This window comes from Chrysemys picta, chromosome 1, assembly GCF_011386835.1.
Source record: "Chrysemys picta bellii isolate R12L10 chromosome 1, ASM1138683v2, whole genome shotgun sequence".
NCBI lineage: Eukaryota > Metazoa > Chordata > Testudines > Emydidae > Chrysemys > Chrysemys picta.
In genome coordinates this window covers 120,266,477-120,278,972 of record NC_088791.1, presented here as the reverse complement: position 1 = coordinate 120,278,972, position 12,496 = coordinate 120,266,477, and positions in this window count along the sequence as shown.

Here is a 12,496-nt window from a genome sequence, read left to right as displayed (position 1 = left end):
GAACAGAAAGAAGCTTTCTTGCCTCTTGTAGCAGGGTCAATTAACTTTAGGAGATAGACACAGAAACACAAAGCCATTTTTTGTATCCGTCATTTGGGGGATTCAAGAGGCCAGAGCTCTTGAAATCACAGAACATTGTGACCTTCAGTCGGCGGGAGGTTGAAGTTTCTGGGACCTGAATGTGGGTGGGAAACCTGCTTAGGCAAAGATTGTAACTTGCTGAAATTAAGATTTAGTCTTAGAAGCATTGTAGTGAGGCAGAGTGGCCCCTCTCCGAGCTTGATGGGGAGGGACCACTACACTCCCCCTGGTGGGTAGAGCCAAGCCAGCTCCGCCCCATGCCAGAAGCAGAGGGGCAGGACAGGAAGTATAAGAGGCTGGCCCTTCAACTCAGTTGGGAGGGAACCAGTGAAGGAGGCAGATGTCTCTAGTCTGCTGCAGGACTCCAGCCCCACTACCAAGCCGTGTAGTACCCTGACTCCTGAGACCAACCGTGGAGAGGCGCTGTTGGGACTGCCATCCGCTGCTTACCCCAAGGAGAGTGAAGACTCTCCGATGACAGAGCCCTGCTAATGGACTGTAGTAGGAAGTAGCTCAGGGAAATCAGACATTAGTCCGCTTGTATTGTCACAATACAAATCAGTGTGTTTTGGCAGGATCCCCGCTGATTCAGTGGCAGGACCACCGACCACTATTAGAGCCCTTGGCTGGGACCTGGTGGAGTAGGATGGGCCCAGGGTTCCCTACCCCTGTGCTGCTGACTCCATCCCTGGGTTGGTGGCCTACTCACCCTAGGCCTGAAGGCCTGTGTGTTAGCTGTCTGCCTTAGCCAGAAGGCTGGGCTTAGGGTGACCAGATGTCCCGATTTTATAGGGACAGTCCCGATTTTTGGGGCTTTTCCTTATATAGGCTCCTATTACCCGCCACACTCTATCCCGATTTTTCACATCTGCTGTCTGGTCAGCCTAGCTGGACTAAAGATTTCTCATTGCTCTGCCCTACTAGAGGGTCAGAGCCCCAGATTGTATTACTTGCAAGGAGGCTGGACTAAAGTCTGCCCCGCACAGGGGGGTCAAAGCCCCAGTCTATGTAAATTACTGTCTGCCCTGCTAGGAAGCTCGGGCTATAGTACTGGGCCCAGGTGGCCAGAGCCTTGCCTAAATCTGCTGTGTGACGTAGTGAGACAGAGTGGCCTCCCTCCAAGCTTGATGGAGAGGGATGACCACAGGCCACTACAAGCAGATTTTTGTTTAATAAATGTGCTTTACTATAAACCAATTCAGTGCTGTGATTGAAATAAGAGTGTTAGTCAAACCCCAGTTAAATTAATGAGCTGCAGTTTATTGTCTCTTTAAAGGCGCAATGAACTTAATTTCTGTTAGTGTTCAGTGAGAGGGCTGGACACTGCAAGGAGATGTCTCTGGGGTACTTGGGAGTTGGGGTTCACTGTTTGTTACTTGCAAGGCAAGGTTTGGATTGGCAGAGTCCTGAAGAGTTTGCTGGTGAGGCATACAAGCTGGTGTGTCAGGGAGTTGTCTCGCAGTTTAGAAGTAGCAAAACTCTTACTTGCTGAGGTTGAGAAGAGTAACACAGAAATTCACAATTCTGGGAACCTCAGCAAATTTTCCTACTGGAGGATGATTTGGGGGAAATTCACAACTGGGAGGATGTTAGGGTCACTCTGCAAAAAAGAAGACAGGGTGCAACCTGCATGCTTATATGCTGGCTGTAGGCATCAGGTCTGTGAGACACAGCAATGTGAGGCACCCTCAGTAGCAAGGCAGGTGGTAATACAACCCCTCACTGGTCTGGATAAAACCTCAAGGCATCACACTGAGGCACCCTCAACCCCAGTTGAAATCAGTACGAGCTGTAGGTGCTCAGCATCTCAGAAAATCAGGCCCAAACTGTCTCAGTTTTAACACCCCAAAATTGGAGGCATCCAGAATCAGTGGTAACTTCTGAAAATTTGGCTGATAGTGTCTTTCATATTCAGGAAACTTGGGGCCAAATCCTGCTTGCCTTACTCATCAAAATAGTCCCACTGGGTTTTCTCATCAGAGAAAGATGAACCCGTTTTGGTCCGAGTTATGAAAAGGAAATCACTTCATTGACTACTGCAGTGCAGTCTCCATTTGGCTGGAGCACTTTGCAGTGCAGGAGAGGAAGTAAAGGATTAAATTTCACGGGGGATCTAGGAAAACGGAAAGAAATTACCCGAAAGTACCCTAGGATTTGTAAGGTCTGTTAGTGGAAGGAAACATGGTTTTATGTTTCATTCAAACCATGACATCTGTAGCTCACTAACACCATGCTAGGGGGCAGTAGTTCAGTACTGACTCAAGTGCTACTGTGTCAATCAGCTCTATGTGTCAATCTGGGAGAGCTGCCCTTTCCTGCTCCAAACTAAAGGCTTGTCTACACTACCGCATGGGGTCAATCTAAGATACACAACTTCAGCTACGTGAATAGCGTAGCTGAAGTCAACGTACTTAGATCTACTTACCGTGGTGTCTTCACTGCGGTAAGTCGACATATGAGGCTCTCCCATTGACTCCACTTGCGTTCCTCATTCTGGTGTCTCCCAGAGTCGACGGGAAAGCGCTCAGCGGTCGATATATCGCATCTATCTACCCCCGCTGGATCGATCGCTGCCCGCCGATCCAGCAGGTTAGTCTAGACAAGCTCTTAGTGTCAACAAGAAATATGTGTCACTCTGCTTGAAAAGGTTTTGCAGAAAATCACAACAGCAATTGGGAATGTGGCTTAAATGCAAGACTTGGAGCCCTGCCTTTATCAGGCAATGGTGCCAGCATAGACCATGCAGTAAGTAATGGTGGTTATACATCATATACCTCCCTGTGTAAATTGCTTGCATGTGCTGAATGGTGAATTCTTGACTTTTTCGTGACACTAAAAATATGTCAAGGATGATAGGTAAGATCAATGAAGGTTTTGCCCATTTTCTCAAGGCCAGAAAGATGCTGGTGGTCTAGCTTCAGAAACATTTTGCCAAAATATAAGCTAAGCAGAGGTGCTTGCTTGTCAGCACTCCCTGAAATGTATTCTTGAGATGGAATTTTTATGAACACATCGGTTCAGCAGTTTTCAAGTTATAGGAGAGTTCAAAACTTTACTTACGCAATTCAACTTGCTTTTACACTTGTGCAATTATATAAAGACTTATTTTTCAAAAAGAATTTGGCAGTTGATTAGTCCACAAGATAATATGGTCTAGTGTAAGGGTTCTTAAACTTTTTCACAGCACGGCACCCCTAACATACAAAAACATATAGGCCACTTCTTCCCACTGGAGATGGAGTAACATCCCTGTGGAAACTACAGACATTGCTTACATGGAATAGTGATATTAGAAAAGGATTTAGTGTATTTTTAGCTGCCCTTTAATACTACTTAGTAGTTGGAAACAAGGAACAATGTGACTGTAGCTGTGTGCTGTTAAGAGCTGATGTACAGGCATGCATCGGCAAAAAGACTGAGAGGGCTAATCAGAAAGTGGCTTTAGACCGTCAACATCTCCAGCCATTTTCAAACAGATGAAGAGTCAGTGAGGCAGAGGCATCCAAGAAGGCTGGCCCGAGTGATAGGAGCTGCAAAGGAGAAGGCTGTTGCACAAAAAGCTCTAAGATTTTGTTAAGAGAAAGCAGAGGCCAGTGACAGACAAGTGGAGGAATGAAAAGTGGAGTAGAAAGAGAAAAGTTCTGTGACACAGACTGGAGTAAGTCCTCTAAATCACCAGGAATAAATATTCTTTAATGAGAACTTTGTTGCTGATTTTATTAATGAACAAAGCAGGATAGAATCCAGTTTACTCCTCCCTAAGTAATTTGGCGCTGCAGAGCTAGCAATAGTAAAATCTCTGTTTTTTATCAATAAACAGAGGTGATCTGCAAACTGCATGGAGCAGATGGGCAGAAAAGGAATCCTAAAACACTTCCCAGAATAAACAAAGAAGTATCTGGATATCCTTTCAGTGATCACTTCAATACAACTCACTCTGGGGTGGAATATAGAAGCCATTTAATGGTGCACAAAGACAGTATAAGGCAGGAAGTGACGAGTCCCAATCCTAATTGAAACAGAAAAGGGGGTTAAGTGGGTAGAATGCAATACCGTTGCTAGAATTTTGTCAGAAGAGCTAGGATAGCCTTTCAAAGCCAGCCATGAGATCTTAGTGATACCAACTCTTGTGATGTTATTTCAACTCTCAGGATATTTGGTGGTTCTCTTAAAGTCCCAGCTCCTAGAAGAATTGGATGACTATCTCAGTTTTCATTTTTTGTAAGTTTCTAGCTCTCATGATTGCAGAAAAAAGCTAGAAAATGTGGCCCAAGTGCCCCCCAAAAGCTCAAATCCTAGAAGGCAAATAAAAAAAAACCACATTTTTTTTAAACTCGTGATTTTTGAATGCGTGGGGTTGGCAATACTGCTTTTATGACAACAGGATATTAGTCCTTTTGTTTCACCATTCAGCCAGAAGATATTACCACAGTCGGTCTCAGATATTTCTAAGGGTACGATCATAGTGTTATGTAAGCTTCCTAGCACCATGCAGGATATTTTGATTCAAACACGACACAGAAGGAATGGTGCTATTTACCAAATCATTGCCATTCCTTAGTGTGGCACCACCGGGTATCTTGGAATCTAGTATCCAGCTAATGATCCATCTTATGTTGTGAGATCTGATACGATGGCAGCATGAGGTGGTGTGTTCAGCTGCATTACACCTGCCCTATTCCTTGTGACCCTAAGTTAGAGTCCTCACTGTTTTGTCTGAGCTACTTATTCCAACACAGTCCCCACTGCAGCGCTTTAACAGTGAAACTTGAACCATACCATGTCCAAATAGGAATTGATATGTAAACATGTACAGTACTTACAGCAGTGCAGGTTTACTTCCAATAAAGTGCTTTTATCCTCCTCAAATTAAGTTATTTTTAATGGGAAAAATGCTCTTATCTTTGGAAAAAGCTGCATCCTAGATGTAGGTTGAATTCTGTCAAAGGACCACCTGCGAGATGTGTACTAAAGAAACATTTTCTGGTTTTTTTGTCCCTGTTGCTCAACACTGTAGAAGGGAAACACAATCCAGCGGCAGCTTTTATGTCAGAACAAGAACCTTATGGACATGAACTTTATAAAGCTAAAGCTTCCCCTGGGAGATGAAGGTCTGGGAATCAATAGATCAGTCAACAACTTTTATAAATCCGCAAGAGCTATCTTTCTTTGGATGTCTGAAAATAAGATCAACATAACTTTGACGGGGGAGGAGGGGGATCAGAAGTTGAATTTGTCAACTTGCAATGCACATAAATGACATAAAATATAATCACTCCTGAATTTGGGTCCCTTCAGGCTTCATGTTGATTGAAGAAAAAAGAACCAGTGGTTTCTTCAGCGGGAATCAGAAGCAAGATAAATATTCTTTGGTTTATGACATTTTATGGAATTTCCAAAAGAAACCAGTTCATTATTCAATTATTGGGTGTGTTGATCATGTAAAATATAATTGGCCTGGGGCAAGTAGCACTGCAACCCTGGGAGCTGGCTGACTGAGCTTGGATAATATACTCTTTTGCCAAGTATTTTTCCCTGTGAAAACATTATAAGATGAATTAATGCTACCTAATCTTTCTTCCAAAGTTTCATAAATTACAAAATAGACCTAAAATGTAGACTTTCCTCTCTTCCCCATCTCCCACAAGCAAGTAGTTTGCAGACAGAAGAGTTAGTAGCAAACGTAAATATTGTGATGGGCAATTATAACTGTGTTTAGCTAACATCAGTTTAAAGAAAAGACAGTCTGTTTAAAATGGGTGCATTTAATCTTCGGCTTTGTGATGTATTCCTCAGTGGTACATGTAGCAACGAACCTGGGGCCAAATGTGTCTCTCATTAGTGTCCCATGCAACCCCTCTGGAGTTGGTCTGGATAAAGGAGGTAATACAAAATCAACCAGTGTAGATCTCATCATTTGCATAGATTTAATGCTGGATGAAAGTGACATAGAGTTTTCTTTTACAACATTTTATACACAAATAAATAAGAAAGACTATATAAGTTATTAAATGACAGATTTTATTCAAGAAATAGCTCTTGGAGTTGCAAGCTTTCGCTCTATGGATGTGCCTGAACTTATTCTGTTGTAGCTGTTTTCCTGCTAAGAAGCAGGAAGTAATTGAAATTAGGACTGAAAGAAATTCATGACTCTTGTTCTAATGTTGTTCTAATGACTCTTTCACCCTAGGTTTTTTTTGTGCTAGTTCAGCAGTTTCTTACATCTGGGAAGGACAAGTTACTTGCATAGTACTGAGTGATTACATCATTGGGTGGCCTGAAAAAGAACCAGGTTGCCGAAACATTAGATCAAGATGATGAGAGAAAACAGAGACAAAGAGAGAAACTGATGCTCAGGGTATGTCTACACTACGAAATTAGGTCGAATTTATAGAAGCCGGTTTTATAGAAATCGGTTGTATACAGCCGATTGTGTGTGTTCCCACATAAAATGCTCTAAGTGCTCTAGTCGACGGACCGCGTCCACAGTACCGAGGCTAGCGTCGACTTCTGGAGCATTGCACTATGGGTAGCTATCCCACAGTTCCCGCAGTCTCCGCCGCCCATTGGAATTCTGGGTTGAGATCCCAATGCCCGGATGATGCAAAATAGTGTCGCGGGAGGTTTTGGGTACATGTCGTCAGGCCCCTCCCCCTCCGTCAGAGCAACGGCAGACAATAGATTTGCGCCTTTTTACCTGGGTTACCTGTGCAGACAACATACCACGGCAAGCATGGAGCCTGCTCAGCTCAGCTCACCGTCACCATATGTCCTCTGGGTGCCGGCAGACGTGGGACTGCATTGCTACACAGCAGCAGCAGCTAACTGCCTTTTGGTGGTAGACGGTGCAGCATGACTGGTAGCCTTCATCGGCGATCTGGGTGCTGGCAGCTGTGGGGCTGGCAGCCGTAGGGCTGCATTGCACCAGCCCCTTGCCTTTTGCCTTTTGGCAGTAGATGGTGTATTACGACTGGTAACCGTCCTATTACAAGTTGGATCATCACACATTAGCAGAGTCTTCCCTGAGCAGCAGATCGTGCAATAGGCCTGAAGGCCATCGTAGTACACTAACTGCCAAGCACCCAGTATTTGCTGCCAAGCACCCAGAAGATGCCGAGGGCTATCAGTCATGCTGCACCGTCGTCTTAAGATGTAAAAAATAGATTTGTTCTGTATTCATTTGCTCCCCTCCCTCCATGAAATCAACGGCCTGCTAAACCCAGGGTTTTCAGTTTAATCTTTGGGGGGACCATTCTGTGTGACAGTTGTTTGTGTTTCTCCCTGATGCACAGCCACCTTTCTTGATTTTAATTCCCTGTACCTGTACGCCATGTCGTCACTCGGCCCTCCCTCCCTCCCGCCCTCCCTCCTTCTCCTGGTCCGTCAGATACTAGTTTTGTGCCTTTTTTCAGACCAGGCGCCATAGCTAGCACTGGGATCATGGAGCCCGCTCAGATCACCGCGGCAATTATGAGCACTATGAACACCACGCGCATTGTCCTGGAGTATATGCAGAGCCAGGACATGCCAAGGCGAAACCCGGACCAGCCGAGGAGGCGATTGCAGCGCGGCGAAGAGAGTGATGAGGAAATTGACATGGACATAGACCTCTCACAAGGCACAGGCCCCAGCAATGTGGAAATCATGGTGTTACTGGGGCAGGTTCATGGCGTGGAACGCCGATTCTGGGCCCGGGAAACAAGCAAAGACTGGTGGGACCACATCGTGCTGCAGGTGTGGGACGATTCCCAGTGGCTGCGAAACTTTCGCATGCGTAAGGGCACTTTCATGGAACTTTGTGACTTGCTTTCCCCTGCCCTGAAGCACCAGAATACCAGGATGAGAGCAGCCCTCACAGTTGAAAAGCGAGTGGCGATAGCCCTGTGGAAGCTTGCAACGCCAGACAGCTACTGGTCAGTCGGGAATCAATTTGGAGTGGGCAAATCTACTGTGGGGGCTGCTGTGATCCAAGTTGCCAGGGCAATGAAAGACCTGGTGATATCAAGGGTAGTGACTCTGGGCAACGTGCAGGCAATAGTGGATGGTTTTGCTGAAATGGGATTCCCAAACTGTGGTGGGGCCATAGACGGAACCCATATCCCTATCTTGGCACCGGAGCACCAAGCCACCGAGTACATAAACCGCAAAGGGTACTTTTCAATGCTGCTGCAAGCCCTGGTGGATCACAAGGGACGTTTCACCAACATCAACGTGGGATGGCCAGGAAAGGTACATGATGCTCGCGTCTTCAGGCACTCTGGTCTGTTTCAAAAGCTGGAGGAAGGGACTTTCTTCCCGGACCAGAAAGTAACCGTTGGGGATGTTGAAATGCCTATCGTGATCCTTGGGGACCCAGCCTACCCCTTAATGCCATGGCTCATGAAGCCGTACACAGGCAGCCTGGACAGGAGTCAGGACCTGTTCAACTACAGGCTGAGCAAGTGCCGAATGGTGGTGGAATGTGCATTTGGACGTTTAAAAGCGCGCTGGCACAGCTTACTGACTCGCTCAGACCTCAGCGAAAAGAATATCCCCATTGTTATTGCTGCTTGCTGTGCGCTCCACAATATCTGTGAGAGTAAGAGAGAGACATTTATGGCGGGGTGGGAGGTTGAGGCAACTCGCCTGGCCGCTGATTACGCGCAGCCAGACACCAGGGCGGTTAGAGGAGCACAGCAGGGTGCGGTGCGCATCAGAGAAGCTTTGAAAACGAGTTTTGTGACTGACCAGGCTACAGTGTGAAACTTCTGTTTGTTTCTCCTTGATGAACCCTCCAACCCCCCCCCACCCGGTTCACTCTACTTCCCTGTAAACCAACCACCCCACCCTCCCCTCCCCACTTCGAGCACCGCTTGCAGAGGCAATAAAGTCATTGTTATTTCACATTCATGCATTCTTTATTAATTCCTCACACAAGTAGGGGGATAATTGCCAAGGTAGCCTGGGATGGGTGCGGGAGGAGGGATGGAAAAGGACACACTGCATTTTAAAACTTTAACTCTTATTGAAGGCCAGCCTTCTGATGCTTGGGCAATCATCTGGGGTGGAGTGACTGGGTGGCCGGAGGCCCCCCCACCGTGTTCTTGGGCGTCTGGGTGAGGAGGCTATGGAACTTGGGGAGGAGGGCTGTTGGTTACACAGGGGCTGTAGTGGCAGTCTCTGCTCCTGCTGCCTTTCCTGCAGCTCAACCATACGCTGGAGCATATCAGTTTGATGCTCCAGCAGACGGAACATTGACTCTTGCCTTCTGTCTGCAAGCTGACGCCACCTATCATCTTCAGCCCGCCACTTCCTCTTTTCATCCCGCCATTCAGCCCGCCACCTCTCCTCTCATTCATATTGTGCTTTTCTCATGTCTGACATTGACTGCCTCCACGCATTCTGCTGTGCTCTATCAGCGTGGGAGGACATCTGGAGCTCCGTGAACATATCGTCCCGCGTCCTCTGTTTTCTCTTTCTAATGTTCACTAGCCTCTGCGAAGGAGAAACATTTGCAGCTGGTGGAGGAGAAGGGAGAGGTGGTTAAAAAAGGCACATTTTAGAGAACAATGGGTACACTCTTTCGTTACAAGGTCGCATTTATCCTCTTATAGTGAGGGCCTGCCAGTTTGGTATGAGAGATCACTCATGCAGTGCCAGGCAACAGATTTCGGCTTGCAGGCAGCCATGGTAAGCCACAGTCTTTTGGCTTTTTTAACCTTCTTAACATGTGGGAATGGTTTCAAACAGCAGCGCCCTCATTTCCCATATCAAGGATGAATTGGGTTGGCCATTTAAAATGGGTTTGCAATGTAAAAGGAGGGGCTGCGGTTTCCGGGTTAACATGCAGCACAAACCCAAGTAAACCACCCCCCCACACACACCCAATTCTCTGGGATGATCACTTCACCCCTCCCCCCACCGCGTGGTTAACAGCGGGGAACATTTCTGTTCAGAAGAGCAGGAACGGGCACCTCTGAATGTCCCCTTAATAAAATCACCCCATTTCAACCAGGTGACCGTGAATGATATCACTCTCCTGAGGATAACAAAGAGAGATAAGGAATAGATGTTGTCTGCATGCCAGCAAACACCGGGACCATACGCTGCCATGCTTTGTTATGCAATGATTCCAGACTACGTGCTACTGGCCTGGCGTGGTAAAGTGTCCTACCATGGCGGACGGGATAAGGCAGCCCTCCCCAGAAACCTTTTGCAAAGGCTTTGGGAGTACATGAAGGAGAGCTTTCTGGAGATGTCCCTGGAGGATTTCCGCTCCATCCCCATACACGTTAACAGACTTTTCCAGTAGCTGTACTGGCCATGATTGCCAGGGCAAATTAATCATTAATCATTAAACACGCTTGCTTTTAAACCATGTGTAATATTTACAAAGGTACACTCACCAGAGGTCTCCTGTGTGCCCTCAGGGTCTTGGGTGAGTTCGGGGTTACTGGTTCCAGGTCCAGGGTGACAAACATATCCTGGCTGTTGGGGAAACCGGTTTCTCCGCTTCCTTGCTGCTGTGAGCTCCATCCTCATCTTCCTCGTTCCCCGAACCCTCTTCCCTGTGTGTTTCTCCATTGACGGAGTCATAGCACACGGTTGGGGTAGTGGTTGCTGCACCCCCTAGAATGGCATGCAGCTCCTCGTAGAAGCGGCAAGTTTGCGGCTCTGCCCCGGACCTTCCATTTGCTTCTCTGGCTTTGTGGTAGGCTTGCCGTAGCTCCTTAATTTTCACGCGGCACTGCTGTGTGTCCCTATTATGGCCTCGGTCCTTCATGGCCTTGGAGACCTTTTCTAATACTTTGCCATTTCTTTTACTGCTACGGAGTTCAGCTAGCACTGATTCATCTCCCCATATGGCGAGCAGATCCCGTACCTCCCGTTTGGTCCATGCTGGAGCTCTTTTGCGATCCTGGGACTCCATCACGGTTACCTGTGCTGATGAGTTCTGCATGGTCACCTGTGCTCTCCATGCTGGGCAAACAGGAAATGAAATTCAAACGTTCGCGGGTCTTTTCCTGTCTACCTGGTCAGTGCATCTGAGTTGAGAGTGCTGTCCAGAGCGGTCACAATGAAGCACTGTGGGATAGCTCCTGGAGGCCAATAACGTCGAATTCCGTCCACACTACCCCAATTCCAACCCGCAAAGGCCGATTTTATCGCTAATCCCCTCGTCGAAGGTGTTGTAAAGAAACCGGTTTAAAGGGCCCTTTAAGTCAAAAGAAAGGGCTTCGTCGTGTGAACGTGTCCAGGCTTAATTCAATTTAACGCTGCTAAAGTCGACCTAAACCCGTAGTGTAGACCAGGCCTCAGTGAAAGTAGTTGCTTCAGATCTTATGGGTTACCTTTCTTTACATGAGAACAGCCAATTTGGATCAGACCAATGGTCTTCCAACAGCAGCCAATGCCAGGTGCTTCAGAGGGAATGAACAGAGCAAGTAATCATCAAGTGATCCATCTCCGTCGCCCATTCCCTGCTTCTGGCAATCAGAGGCTAGACACAGCCAGAGCGTGGGATTGCATCTCTGACCATCTTATCTAATAGCTATTGATAGACACATCCTCCATGAACTTATCTAATTCTTTTTTGAACCTTGTTATAGTTTTGGCCTTCACAACATCTCCTGGCAACGACTTCCACAGGTTTAACCCCCTCACCATAAAATTTCTTATAACTTATTCTTCTGGGGAGCCAAAGAACAAATAGCTTCCTCATTTCATTCCAATTTCCCTAGAAATCCAGTGGTTGTTGGGTTATGTTCTAGTAATTATATGCCAGCAAGAAAGCCACCACCACTGGATACACCAAGAAAATGCCTGTAAATGTGCTCTAAATTTCTCTTAAACTTTGTTTAGCTAACAAAATCTGGTTAACTTCGAATCACAGGTTTCATTTATAGCGAAGAAAACTGGCTAAATTCTGTCATCCTTAATCAAACAAACCTCCCATGAAAGAAAGTCAATGGGAGTTGGGCGCCTGACCACCTTAGATATTCTCAGCCTTGGCATTTTAATCAAATGGTAGTGACAGGAAAAACAAAAGGATTCTAGGCTTACTCACATCTACTGTTTCTTTCACTGTCCTACCAGCACAGGGTTTTCCTGATAGCGAACTGTTGGTGATGATTGCATTAGGGGCCATGTTCAAGTAAAACGTTGTCAGAGTAAAAGATCTTTCAGGATACAAAACCAAGATGGAGTTCTATCTTCCATGGGACTGAACTTAATTTTTTTTATCTAAAATGGGCATCACTGACTATATCATGTACAGCTATATTGAGGAAGGAACTGCTCTCCATCCCAACCTATAGACCGTCTTGGAATAACGTTTTCTGAGCCAGGCACTCAGAACTGAGCCACGTTGGTGATTTGCTAACAAAGAAATCAAGGCTGAAAAAGGATATGATCACACTCATCCAGCTGTTGCAGA